The following is a 12,930-nucleotide window of genomic DNA, read 5'->3' as shown; positions in this document are numbered from 1 at the left end:
CAAGAATAGCTGTCAGTCTTTCAGGCTGAAGTTGGAGCTGGAGGAGATCAGAAAACAAGAAAAATCTGTATAACTTAAAGCAAGACAGAATGACACTTAAAGACACTTTCCCCAGAGCAAAGCCAAGTCCTTTCCTGAGCACTGTTCTGGTTACACTGGTAGGGTTTGACTTGGGGGGACATGTCAGACAGGAAATGATAAAAGAATTAATATAATTGGAAGATGCAGTTTGCAGGAAGCAAAGAATTTAGCACGCTAGTTGCCATTTAGTGTGTGCTTGCTGGAAACACCAGTTGTCTTGTTTCTGCACTGCACTGTTCTTTCTGCTGCTTTCTGCAGTTTTGAATATATGCTTCCTGGCCTTGGAATTAATGTACTAGCTGAGGCATGGAAGCTCTTAAAAGCAGAGTACCTCACACAACTGCTGCAGCATACATAATTCTCCTGGTTCAAACCATCCTAATAGGAGACAACCAAGCTTAATAGAGTTACCCCAGGGAAGAATTAGGCCCATAAAGCCTACCAAGATCTCATGGTCCATCAAACATGGCCTTATAAACCCAAAAGATAAAAATCCACCTATATTTTATCTTCTCTTTTTAAGTCTCATAATATAAGTAGCTGTCATTTTCCAGCTGCCTATTCAGTTGATTTACGCTAGCTGCATTGATGACTTTTGTCTTTTGCTCCTGTTGTGTGAGGGAATTGGCCTGAGATGCTTACTGTCTTCTCACTGCTTTAACAACTTCAACACCTTAAGGTATGTGCAAGGGCTTTGCAAGGAGTCTAGCATTCCATTTGCTCCCAGCTGAGTGTCCCCTTCTCAGCAGCTTGAACAACCCTAGTACTCATTACATGGCTGCAGTCAGAAGGATTCAGAGGGATCCTGAGTGGAAAACTTGGGACTCTGGCAGCTGTGAATAAGACCAACAGCGGAGTGAAACTGCAGTGATTGTAGGAGTATTGACTATGGGATCTGCATGATTCTGCATGATTACTTGATCAGTTTTGGGGACCTCAATACAGAAAGGACACTGTGGTGCTGGAGCAGGTCCAAAGAAGAGCAACAAGGCTTGTCAAGGGCTTGGAGAACATGCCCTATGAGGAGTGACTGAAGGAACTGGGGCTGTTTAGCTTGGGGAAGAGGAGGCTGAAAGGAGACCTTATTGCCGTCTTCAAATATCTGAAAGGTGATTGCAGGGAGAGCAGGGCTGGTCTCTTCTCACTGGTGACAGCTGACAGGACGAGCGGAAATGGTATCAAGTTGTGCCAGGGAACATTTAGGTTGGATATCAGGAAACACTTCTTTATAAAAGGGTTGTTAAGCACTGGAATATGCTCCCTAGAGAGGTGGTTGAGTCACCATCCCTGGATGTGTTTAAAAACTGTTTGGATGGTGCTCAAGGACCAGTGGTCCATGGTGTGGTAGTGTATGGGAACTGCTGAGTCATGGCCTGAACCTCTGATTGATCACCTGAGGTGAGCCATGAGCCAGCCAGAGGAGCACAGGTGAAGGCAATTCACCTGTGCTGCCGGAAGGGGTGGAGCCAGGCTCCACCCCTGCTAGACCTATTTAAGAGCTGGCTACCGGTGCGGAAGGATCTTGTCTGGAGATCCCTTCTTCTGGTTCTTTCTGGAGGTGGGCTTAGCATACAGGTAAGCCTTCCGTTTATTCTCCTTATTATCCTAGTCTACTTTGCCTAACTCTCTTGTTCTTCTGTGATTATAACATCTTAATATCTATTGATTATACAGGTAGGTTGTTAGAGTTAGGGTAGTCTGGTTAGGTTGTGGTTGGACTTGATGGTCTTTAAGATCTTTTCCAAATTGAGCAATTTTATGATTCTTTGATTTTATGATTCTGTACTGGGCTTATGTGGTAAGGCTTTAGTAGTGGGGGGCTGTAGGAGTGCCCTCTCTGAGCAGAGCCCAGCAGCCCACAGTGGGTCAGGAGGGCTGGGGGACCTGATGCACATGGGGCTCTGTGTTGGAGCAGTTCCTGAAGGGTGGGCCCTATGGGACGGAGCTGTATTGGAGCAGTGCTTGGAGAGCTGAGGCCCGTAGGAAGCTTTCATGGAATCAGTTCAGGAAGAACCCCATGCTGGAGTGGCGGAAGGAAGTAATCATGAAGGAGCAGCAGAAGTCAAGCATTACAGGCTGACCGCAGTCCTCGCTCCCCTGTACTGTTTGGTGTGAAGAAACAGAGGAGGGTGGATGGGAAGAAGGTGGTTTTAGGTTCCTTTTAGTTCTTACTGCTCTTGACCTTTATTGTAGGCAATAAATTATATTAATTCCCCTATGCTGAGTTTGTTTTGCCCTTGACTGTAATTAGTAAGTGATCTACCTGTCTCTATCTCTGCTCTTGAGATGTTTTTCATCATGTTTTCTCTTCCTGTCCTTTTGAGGATGAGGATTAAGAGAGTGGTGTAGTGGAGCTTATCTGCCTGTCATTGTGAAAATACTACATGTTCTAGACTAAGAATTTTATACCTGGTAAGGGATGATAATTCCTACCTGTTAAAATGGAAACTAAAGGAAACAAGCTTAGAATCTCAGTCTTACTCAACTTTAAAGAATAATGTTGAAAAATCCACTACTGACACTTTTCTGAAGTGACTATGAATTTTGTGGGTGTATTGTTGCTTTTATATGATCTTCTTAATTAAATTCTTCTTCAGGGCTTATGGCGTACTAAAATCCACAAAAATGTTTACATAATAAAATGTAAAAAATGCACATATGCATACACACAGCAGAATGGAAATTCGGAAGTTCTAGTATGGGTATCTGTGATGCTCTGAGGAGTACAAAGATGGCAACAGCTCTATATTCGTTCATTTCAACAGTGAAAATATCCAATCACCGTAGAGAATTAGCTGGACCTTTATTCAGTCTTGCAATGACGGACTTCAGTGAGAGCCTGCACTTGTGTGAAAGCTAAAAGCTAAACTATGGGAACATATTTTATAGCAGGAGATGACCTGGGGTCTGACTAATCCTCTCCTTCTCTTTTCACATCTGCTCTGTAAATTCTAATAGTCAATAAATCACTTAACTACTAGATATGATTTGAAACTGTACTGTATCCCCACATCAAGGGCACTGGAGCAGTCTGCTTTTTCAATTCTCAGAGAAATCTGCAGAGAAATAGAGGCCCAATAAAAGCTTGTGGCAGGTTCTGAGATCATGGTCATGGCTAAGCAATGGCCAGCAGCTCCCATGGGATGGGTCAAGGCCAGGCCAGGCTGTCCTGAAGGGCATCTATGCATGCCTCCCCACTGCCTTAGAGGGACTGAGCTGCTCTCATCTGTACAATTTGAGAGCTGGCCTCAAAATAATCCTCCAAGCAAGATGCTCTCAAGGCTCTGAAAATAGTGTGGTCTGTTCTTATGGTCTTGAGGAGGTAGTTTGCTTCAGCAGACGCAAGTTTGGATATTGTATTAGTACTCACATGAATTGCTCTTCTGATGTACTGGGGTACATAAATGCAAAGATTGTCTGAATTCATGATCTAACACTAAAACTTCTGCTCAGTTTTCTGCTGGAAAATGGTGCCTAAGGAAAACATGTAAGTATGTAAAACCAGTCTTTTAGTTAAGGTTGCTAACAACTCCAAATTGATATCTGTCTACATAGCTGTATGAATTTATGGCAAGAATGTGTGGTACCATTATGATAAATGAATATTGATGTCTGTAGTATATAGAGACAAATTGAGCTCTAATGATTTCCTAATAAAGTAATTTGTTCATAGATCACAAGGGGATACAAGCAAAAAATATTTAATGGCAAGGCCAAGGTAATTATTTTTCAGCACCTAATTACACTTATATAACTAATTTGGACTGCATTTGCTGAACTCAATGACAATATAGAATGTCCCACCAGGGTTTACATTTGTCATTAAAAACCAATTCCTGGACTTTGACAAGAGGGCAGGGCAGCTCCTGAGAGGTAATTTAATATAATTAGGAGGCTATTATGTTTACTATCTGCACATTGTTCTTGCTTTATATTTAATCTGACAACTAGAGAAGGTAAAGGAACATTTTTCCCAAAATTAGCCTTGTCATCTCAGATCAAACTTTGCCTGCAGTTTATTCTCTTCCCATCTCTAAATTGGAGCTAATGAGAAGGAAGAAACCCATGCAGAAGTCGCAATAACAGAGTGTACTTCATGTTGTGACAGATCCAAAGAGAGTTGCATATAATGTTTGTTGAAACACACATGGAAGGGCCAGTCTGGTGTATTTGAACACAAAGATTTATATTTTTCAGTACACCCTGCATGCTTCACAGAAAACTTAAAGAGATTACAAATCTGTGCTGTGTTTCAGTTGGTAGACTACTGAACAACAGATTATTTCTGTAAGTTTGCTTATAGAAAGAAATCCAATCTCTATTTCATGATAAGAACAAGCAACTTAAGCACAACTTTTTAATTCTTTATGTGGGGTTTCTTTTGCTACCTGTGTATTTCACATACTCCCATGGGGAGATTTTTGGTCTGTGAAGGAGTTTATATGCCTTCTAGCGAAGGGAAAAGCCATTGTGCTCATGCAGTTTGAGCAATATTGGGTTTGTCCACTTTCTGCTCCAAACTAGAACATCAGGTTGTTAACAATTTTCTTATCCTTTGAGGGAGGAGAGCAGTGAAGGAGAAAGCAGATATGATGCAGAGTGGGAGAGAATAGAATGTTTCTTTGGAGTAGAACTTCATCAGGGCAAGATGAACAGCAGGAAATGGGGAAATTCAAGATGGGTAAATGGCATTCAGCAAAGGGATTTTCAACAAAAATTCATGTAGTGTTTCACAACATCTTGGATATATGAGAGTTTCTAGAAGCCAATGCAGTAAGATTCCCAGGGGCCAAGTAAGAACATTGACAAAGGAGATAAAAAGAGTGATGTCTTGTGGGAATTTATTTAAATGAAAAGATTTCTTCAGTAAAATATCTGCTTGTTGTGTTCTTCCTTCTACTCTTTAGGGATCTATTCCCCACAAGGCTTGCTGGTCCTTTTTTTTCCTAAGCAAATCTACTCTGTATAGGAACAGATCCAGGCTTCTGCTGTGAAAAGAAGCACTTGGCATTTTCCTCCAGGAATGACATCCTACTGTGGATGGTCTGCAAGTCTTCCCTATGCTGCTGCTTTTCCTCTGAGAATCGTATTGCAGCTGCTGGCAAAGAGAATAACAGGCTGTTTTTCTTGTGCAATTCAACCAGTCCTTTTGGTGAGTGGGTGAACAGACCAGCTTGGTTTGGCTGTGGGCTTTTTCACTTTCCACATTCTGCTGGGAGCTGGTCCCACACTGCACCTGGTTGCAGGTATAGAGCAGATCTTCCTCCCAGTACTTTGCATCTTTCTCTCTTTCTTCTCCTCTTCTCACAAACACTGGCTCATTTCTTCATTCCTGCACAACTTTCAAGGTAGTTTCTGAGCTGTTCCTTGTCCATGATGAAATTTAGCTCCATCCCCCACATCAGTCTTGCTTCCAAAAATTAACTTCATGAAGATTATCCAAGGAAATACGGTCAGCACTGTGAATCAAGAATCTGATTTCTAATTTACCTAGATTTTTAAATCCCTTCTTTCTATTACTCAGTTCAGCATAATAAGTATGGTGTATTAACAATGAAGGATAATGTGAGCTACATATTGAAAGGAAAGGCTTTTGTACTCCCTATACAACTGGTGCTGCAACGCTGTATAAAGGACATTGTCACCCTGTGACACATTTTATCCTGTAATACTATTAAAAAGAGTATCAAAATACATTATTTGCTTTTCCAGTCGCAGTCATATAAATTAAAGATGCCTGGAAGCAGCTTACATTCATATCTAGCAGCTGTGAAAAATGATCTGATTTTGATTGCAAATAGTATAACAACCTCCATTGTGGCATAACTCTTTATTTGCTGTCATTCTCTGGCCTCAACTTTTGTCAGCTAGAAATACCAGCAACCAGTTTCTCTTTACCACCTTGATTCTGTTCACAAAATCAGAACAAAATCAGAATCTGCTTTGGTTTCCTATATTTTCAATAGTTTCGGATCTGCTCATTTAAAAGGGGCATGGAACTGACAGCCCTTACTATTAACATTTCCTTAAATGCATGAATGATGTCATTCCTTCTGTCTTCAGTGACACACTTCACAGTCCTTATTTGCAGTGTCACTAGATACATAGTCATGTGACAAGTCTGCTAAGGTTTGTTTTTTTTTTTTAAGTGAGGTAACCATCTTAGCAAGTGAGCTAAAAAGGATTCTTTCTTTTCCTGAGGTTAATTAGACTGTTTGCTCAGGTTTTTGTTTTAATTGTTTTTGCATGTTTTTGTTTGTTTTTTTTTTTTTTTCTGTGAATAGCAGGCATAAACTCGCCTATGTCTCAAAATTCTGTAGTTGAAAAGGTTTAAATCTATGACATCTTATTGATATGAAATCTGAGTAACCATAGGAGGCATCTCAAAATTAAAAACAGACGAACAATCCCAGAATCTATGAGAAGTACAATATTTCAGTCATCGTTAAAATGTTGTGTCAGAGACTAGAATTTATCTCCCTGTGGGAAGATCTGGATGATTTAGTTTTGCATCTGTTATCAGACTTCTTAAAATTATGGTTTATTTGTCACATAAAATAAGAATTTCCTATTTAATTTTAATTTTGAAAGTGTCTTTGCTGGCTATTTTTGCTCAGTATACCACGGACTCGCACTACAAATCATGTTCAGTCTTTCATTCAGGATGAATTCAATTGCTCCTGCCCTGTCCTGATCGCAAAATTGATGGTACCTGCAATGGCTCTTTTGTTTTATCACATGGATTTAGTAGCAGACTGGAAGATGGCTGCTCCATGTGATGGTAACTTCCAAAGTGTTGACGTTTGTCTTTATTTCATGTTGGTCATTAGAACTAGGTAGTCAGTCTGCGTAATGAGTAACTTAAATACGAGGCTGCAAGCAAAATACGAGCCTGCAGCCAGCCACTTAATCCTACATGTTAAACTACCTTTGCCTCTGGACTGAACCACCTTTCACTACTCATCTTCTCCCAGGTCTCTCTCTTCCCCTCTGCTCACAGAGGCAGCATCAGGCTAGCAGCCACTGTTTTCACACTGCAGCTGCAGGGTGGCAGGACTGACATGCATTGTGGGCAGAAATCAGTTAACTCTCCTTCTCTTGAGCCCTTTTCCCTGTCACTGACAAACCCTGGGAATGAGTATGCATTGTTGGCTCCCAGATGTATCTTAAAAGCAGACAAACCAAAAGGCAAAGACACACTGCTCATAGCTCAACTGATGTAAATCAGTGTGCACTGATTTACAGCAGCTGGGGATTTGGTTCAGGAAGGCAAGCAGTCATTGATGGCATTGTGGAGGTGAAACTGCAGGCTGAGCGAGGCCCACCACATTTATTTTGTACAATTCTGGGATGTGAACACTGCTCTCCTCAGAGAGAAGCATCCTGGTCAGCCAGATGCAAGTGCTGTCTGGAATTCATCAGCATCTGAGAGCTTACAGCCCCATACTTTAGTGCTGTAAATCAAAGGTGTGCACAGTAATGTTGAAGAACATTGCATGTGTCAATTCATTAGTCAATGGAGTGGGAACGATCAGCATATCAGTCATGAAGATATATGAAGTCTGCCTCTTAATGATGTTAGCTCGTAGGCAGATTGTGATGGAACCTTTGTGGCCTGATGACTGTGTTTAATATGTGTAATCCATACCTCAATAAATCTGTGGCTGGCAAGAGAGCACAGTCACTTTGTTCAGTTTATGGAAAGAACACCAAAGCACTGTGGGCAGCATTAACATTCAACAACATTCGGCCCAAATGTAGAAACTATCTTTATTGGAACTATATTTAAAAAAAAAAATAGTAATTACCCAATTAAAATTGCTGCTTCTCAGGGCAGTACACACATATACATCAGATTCTGTTCATGTTGTAGTCATGTCAATGGCCATAGGATTTGGGTGTTCCACTGCTGTGTGCAGCATTAATCAGCCTGAAGTTCATCACTGGTTAAGGTGCAGCAGCTCAGAGTGCAGGCAGGGACTGACTTGCATTAAAAATATCATGCTGGCACGCTGCTGAACAGAAAAACAAACAAACAAAAATTGACATACAATATAAATCTAAAACATTGGTCATGCTTGGAATGTACACTAGGAAAAAAAAGATCAAAAGGAAAAGAGTTGGCAGCAAATTTACTCATTCATAACTAACTGTTCTTTAAAATTCTACAGATCCTTTCATGGGCCAGATCTACAAATGCAATGAATGGACTCTGCCAAGGTAAATGAAACGGCACCAGCATGTACCAACAGAAGACATGGCCCTACTCAGTGCTCTCTTTCTGCTATGGTTTGTTGTTGTAATAATACTATGGGAAGCTCTCTTACCTTTGCTTCACTCTGTTCCCACATTTTTTTTTTTTTTTTTTTTAAAAAAAAAAAGCAGGAATATCATCCCAGCTTTTAGAGGACATCAGTTTTCAGGAACAGCTCTCTGATAAAGCAGCAGTAGCAGGTGGTAGCAGAGTACCCACCCACACAAGCTATCTTCAGGGACTGGAGAGCCAAACTAATTACACAGCAGCTAGGACGGCAGCAGCACATAGAGGAGTTAGACTGGATGGGAAAATTAATTGTGAGAGCTCTTTTATTCTCTGTATCATAAATGGTGAACCATGGCTCTGCTTCGCAATCAAACAGCAGTGAAATAACTGGAATATATGGGTCTTTGAATGAACAGTGCATTGAGGTTGACAGAGGAAACCATACACTTCAGAGAACACGTTCTAAATTTCTAGTAGTTTGAGAAAACTACATGGCATTTGATTCACATTTACAAGAATTTTTCACATGCTTACAGATGAGAGGGTTGGTTTTTTGTTTTTTTTTTTTTTTTTAACAAACAAAGATGAAAGCAGTCAGGCATCAGAACGACTGGTGCCCTACTGAGTACTGGCTTAATCCTGCCTCAGGACACGCACTGATCCTGAGAGATTATTTTTTGGATGAACTGCAGAAGATGTTGAAATATTTCTGTGAATATGAGGTAAGCAGACACTGAACTTCACAGCATACGCAAACTGCAGATAAAGCTACAGGGACTTAGCTGACAGCACTGAAACTAGCTTATCAGCTTCTGAAGGTGTTAGCTGTGATTTTAAATACTGCCATGTGTGTGACATGGAACTGTACTGTAAAATCTGGATAACAAACTCAGTAAGAAAACATGTTTGTAGAACAGTGTGAATTTTCTTTTTTAATTAATCTTATGTGTCTTATATGACTTTGAAATACAATTGTTTTTCATATGTATGTTTATTTATTATTCATGACAGAGAAAAATGAAACCCCAAATTTCTCAAATGTTTAGCAGCATGTATAGAAAGCTAATTCCCCCCTAGAAAAAAAATACCTGCTGCTTTCAATGTTTTTGCCTGGCAATTGCAGTCTATGACACTTATCTTTCATTTCCTGCTCTAAGCTACTGGCTGGATTATGTCCATCCAGCATTTGACACATTTCTCCTTACAAGTATTTACCTTTATTTAGGTGGCATTATTAGTTTAAACCATTTGTATCTCAATCTGACGAATTAAATTTGCAGCTAAATTTATGTCTACTTTGTGTCACAGCAGTCTTTCTCATCCTTTCCAGAGAAGGGTGCCTCCCCCTGATTTCATGTGCATTCCTCAAGGTGAGCTGGATAGAAAACAGCTGATCAGATTGGAGGACTTCATGCAGCTGACATTCATTTGGAGCTGGACAAGGAGGTTTATACAGAACACTGAGGTATATACAAAGTAGAGTCTCATACCTACCATTTTGAGGAGAGAAAGAAAGGGAGAAAGCTTAAACTAAAATCTTCCTTCCTCTGCAACAGAGGAGACACTTAGTTTCCATGCAGAAATGAAGGCAATGATTTGCTTAGGCTTATCTGTCATTTTCTAAATCTTTATTATGACACTGCTACTGTTTGAAGCAGATATTTCTTTGCAAAATCCATGCCATTTTATATCATAAGAACACAGCCATTCTATGTCAGAGCAAAAAATGATCTATACTACTATCCTGGTGTGACAGAGCTGATACTAAAAAAAAAAAAAGTTTTAGAGCATACAGTAATATTTATTATCTCAATCTCCAGTGATTTGCAGCTCAGAGACTTCCTTGACCACTGTTTTATACTTGCATTTAATGCTTGTTGGTCAAGAGTTTTTTACCTCCTGACTTTATTTAGTGCTAGGCATGGCAGCACAGTGTTTGGCATGCTGACCATACCATGGCAATGATTTCCATAGCTCAATGCATCTTCTTTCGCTTGAACCTGAAATGGGCTGTTTCATTCTTTGCTTGTTTAATGCCTCCACACTCATTTTTTTTCAGAGTACTCCAGATAACTGAATCAGTGAAGCTTTTTGGGAAGGACAGTGAAGTACCTCATGGAAAGTCTCAGGGACGCAGAAGGTTTGAGTACAGGGAAGATGAACCAAGGGCTTTCATAAGGCAGGGTATCCCCAGGTAATAAGCATTGCAATTGAGGAACAAGGACCTTGCACAGAATAACAGAGAGACCAAATCCCATGAATTCCATGTCTGCACCAAGTATTCAAGTATAGTGAATGCTGGGGAGAAGGAAATTTGTCCAGGGCTGTAAAAAATGGTGACAGCATTTGGAAGACTTCCAAGAGAAATGCAAGTACAGGATAATATATACTTATTTAAGATGTACTCCCAGTTCAGGTTTTGGGCAAACCTCTTTTTGCTGCAGGTGCATGGTCGGTGATCAGAAAGTTAATGCAGCAAAGCACCTCTTATTATCTTTGGCTCTCTTATTCTAACTGGCTGTCATTCAGAGAATAGGAAGCTTAACACTGCATGGAGAATTGTCCTCTCCACCTGTCAGTGATTCATTTCACACATTCAGTCACTAGGGACTCTAAGAGATTCTGGTTGTTTTTTTATCCTGTCTCAAACTAGGACTTTCCGTCTGTATTTTGTACTCACTTCCAAATTAATGCTCGTAGTCTGGGGGAGATAAAATCTTTATTTGGAACCGAAGATATATACATTTGTTGTGTATGAACCAAACAATTTATAGATTTAATTTTTTCATGCATGTTATTAACCATATTAACACAAATAATCTTCAAGCAAGGTACATACTTTTTCTATAATGTCTAAAGGAGAAAAAAAAAAGCATAGATTTTTTTATACCCTCTCCCCAGTGGTGGTATAAGCACAGATTTCTTGTTTTTTTGACTGGCCAACCAAAGGTAGGACTAAGGATTAAACCAATGATGTTACTTCTTTTGCCCACAGTACATGATGGACAACACTTTATAACAACACTTTCTCTGAGAAATCTTAGAGTGAGAAGAACATCTTTGTTGACCTTGGTACAACTGAGATCCTCAGGAAATCTCAGTTCTGAGAAAGCAGGAGGTCTCCAAGCTGCAGGTAAGCATTTTTTTTTTAATGTTGTTTCCAACCCCTCCTATTCAAGTTTCCTGTGTTGATCAGAGGCTTTACTTAATTTTTTTAACAGGATTTGTAAAAGAGCAAAATATTTGGGAATAAAGGTAAGAAGAGAAAGGTGGCTGAGATCCAAAATGAAAAGAATAATGTTATTGGTGAGAAAGTAGTTGGAAAGGAAGAAAAAGAAGCAATTCACTGTCTAATTGAGAGAATTAGACAGTATCTAAGTGAGAGAAGGAGAGAACAGGAATTTGAATGGGGAAACATCTAAAAGATTTGAGGAAGGAGAAATGGAGGTGATAAGGTGTTATGGACCCAGTATACTGGAAGTGGATTTATTGGTGCACTAGCAGGGACTCGAATGAATAAAGCATTGAAGAGAAATGAGAAGGGGAATAGGGCAGAAAAGGACAGAGAATAGTCTTTAAATAAAAGAAAGTCTGTCTCTGAAGTAATAGGGAAGAGAAGCAAGGAAACAAATATTGAGGAAAGGCGGCTGGAAAATGTAGAAATTCAGAGACTGGCATTTTACCCAGAGCCTGAGTTTGATAAGAATGGAGATGATACATGATGCCACATAAAAGCCAAAACCCCATAAATGTTTAAGGATCAGCACCCTAAAAGAAAGAGCTTAGGTCAGTGTGCCACAGGCACTGCTCTAGAGAAGAAAGTTAACTAATAACTTAAATATATGTCCATAATATGTGTAAAAAAACACTGTTCTATCATGGGGAATTTCCATCTGAGTATCTTGTACCGCTAGTCTCATGCTGCCAGTAATAAAATGTCCTTGGAATTTTTAAATGTTACAGATGACAGTTTCTTAAATCAAAATGTGCTGTATCCAGCTCTGGGGACTTTTATATTAGACTATATCTTGACAGACAAAGAGGGATTCATTAGTAGACCAAGTTTGGAGGTAACTTCAAAGCAAAGTGTTTACTAACGTGTTAACATTTGTTACAGGAAAATAGAACAAATTTTGTACTGGCAATATAAACATTTGAATTTTCAGCTTTAAAAAAAAAGACAAAGTTAAATTGAGACTCACATATAGTTCATAAACATGTGAATATTAACTGGAAATACTCAAGAACATTCTGGAAAAAACACAGATTTATAAATAAGGAAGGAAAATATGCAGCTGAAGCATGATGGAGAAGGGGGGAAAGAAATGAATACAGTGCCAAATTTCTCTTTTCTAGTTATGTAGAATCATGTATATATCAGAAATGGAGTATTTATTTATTTTAAGGAAAGACTAATGGAGGAAGCTCTGTGACAAAAGAGGCAGCAGAGGAAGATATCACTCCTCCTTTACAATTAATAGATTTCCTTTAGCTAAGGCGTTGGAAGAATGGAAAGGGATGGAGTTTGAAGTTAAAGAAAAATAAATATAATTTGAAGAAGGCAGACAAAAGAGAGGAGATAAGCA

At 39.5% G+C, this 12,930-nt stretch overlaps 1 long non-coding RNA gene across 2 annotated transcripts; it reads left to right on the top strand.

Moving 5' to 3' along the window:
• The first annotated feature begins 4,544 nt into the window (after positions 1-4,544).
• LOC128091381 (uncharacterized) lies at positions 4,545-12,408 on the top strand. Of its 2 annotated transcripts, XR_008211375.1 has the most exons (4): positions 4,545-4,613; positions 4,989-5,233; positions 8,253-8,301; positions 9,675-12,408. It is a non-coding gene; the product is annotated as an uncharacterized LOC128091381 (long non-coding RNA). The 2 variants fall into 2 exon arrangements; XR_008211376.1 differs by lacking the exon at positions 9,675-12,408 and having other exon boundaries at positions 8,253-8,434.
• The last annotated feature ends 522 nt before the right edge of the window (positions 12,409-12,930 follow it).

Source organism: Tympanuchus pallidicinctus, unplaced genomic scaffold, assembly GCF_026119805.1.
Source record: "Tympanuchus pallidicinctus isolate F22 unplaced genomic scaffold, pur_lepc_1.0 scaffold5, whole genome shotgun sequence".
In the NCBI taxonomy this organism is placed as follows: domain Eukaryota; kingdom Metazoa; phylum Chordata; class Aves; order Galliformes; family Phasianidae; genus Tympanuchus; species Tympanuchus pallidicinctus.
Note: the sequence above shows the minus strand (reverse complement) of the source record. Positions and strands in the feature narration are given on the sequence as shown.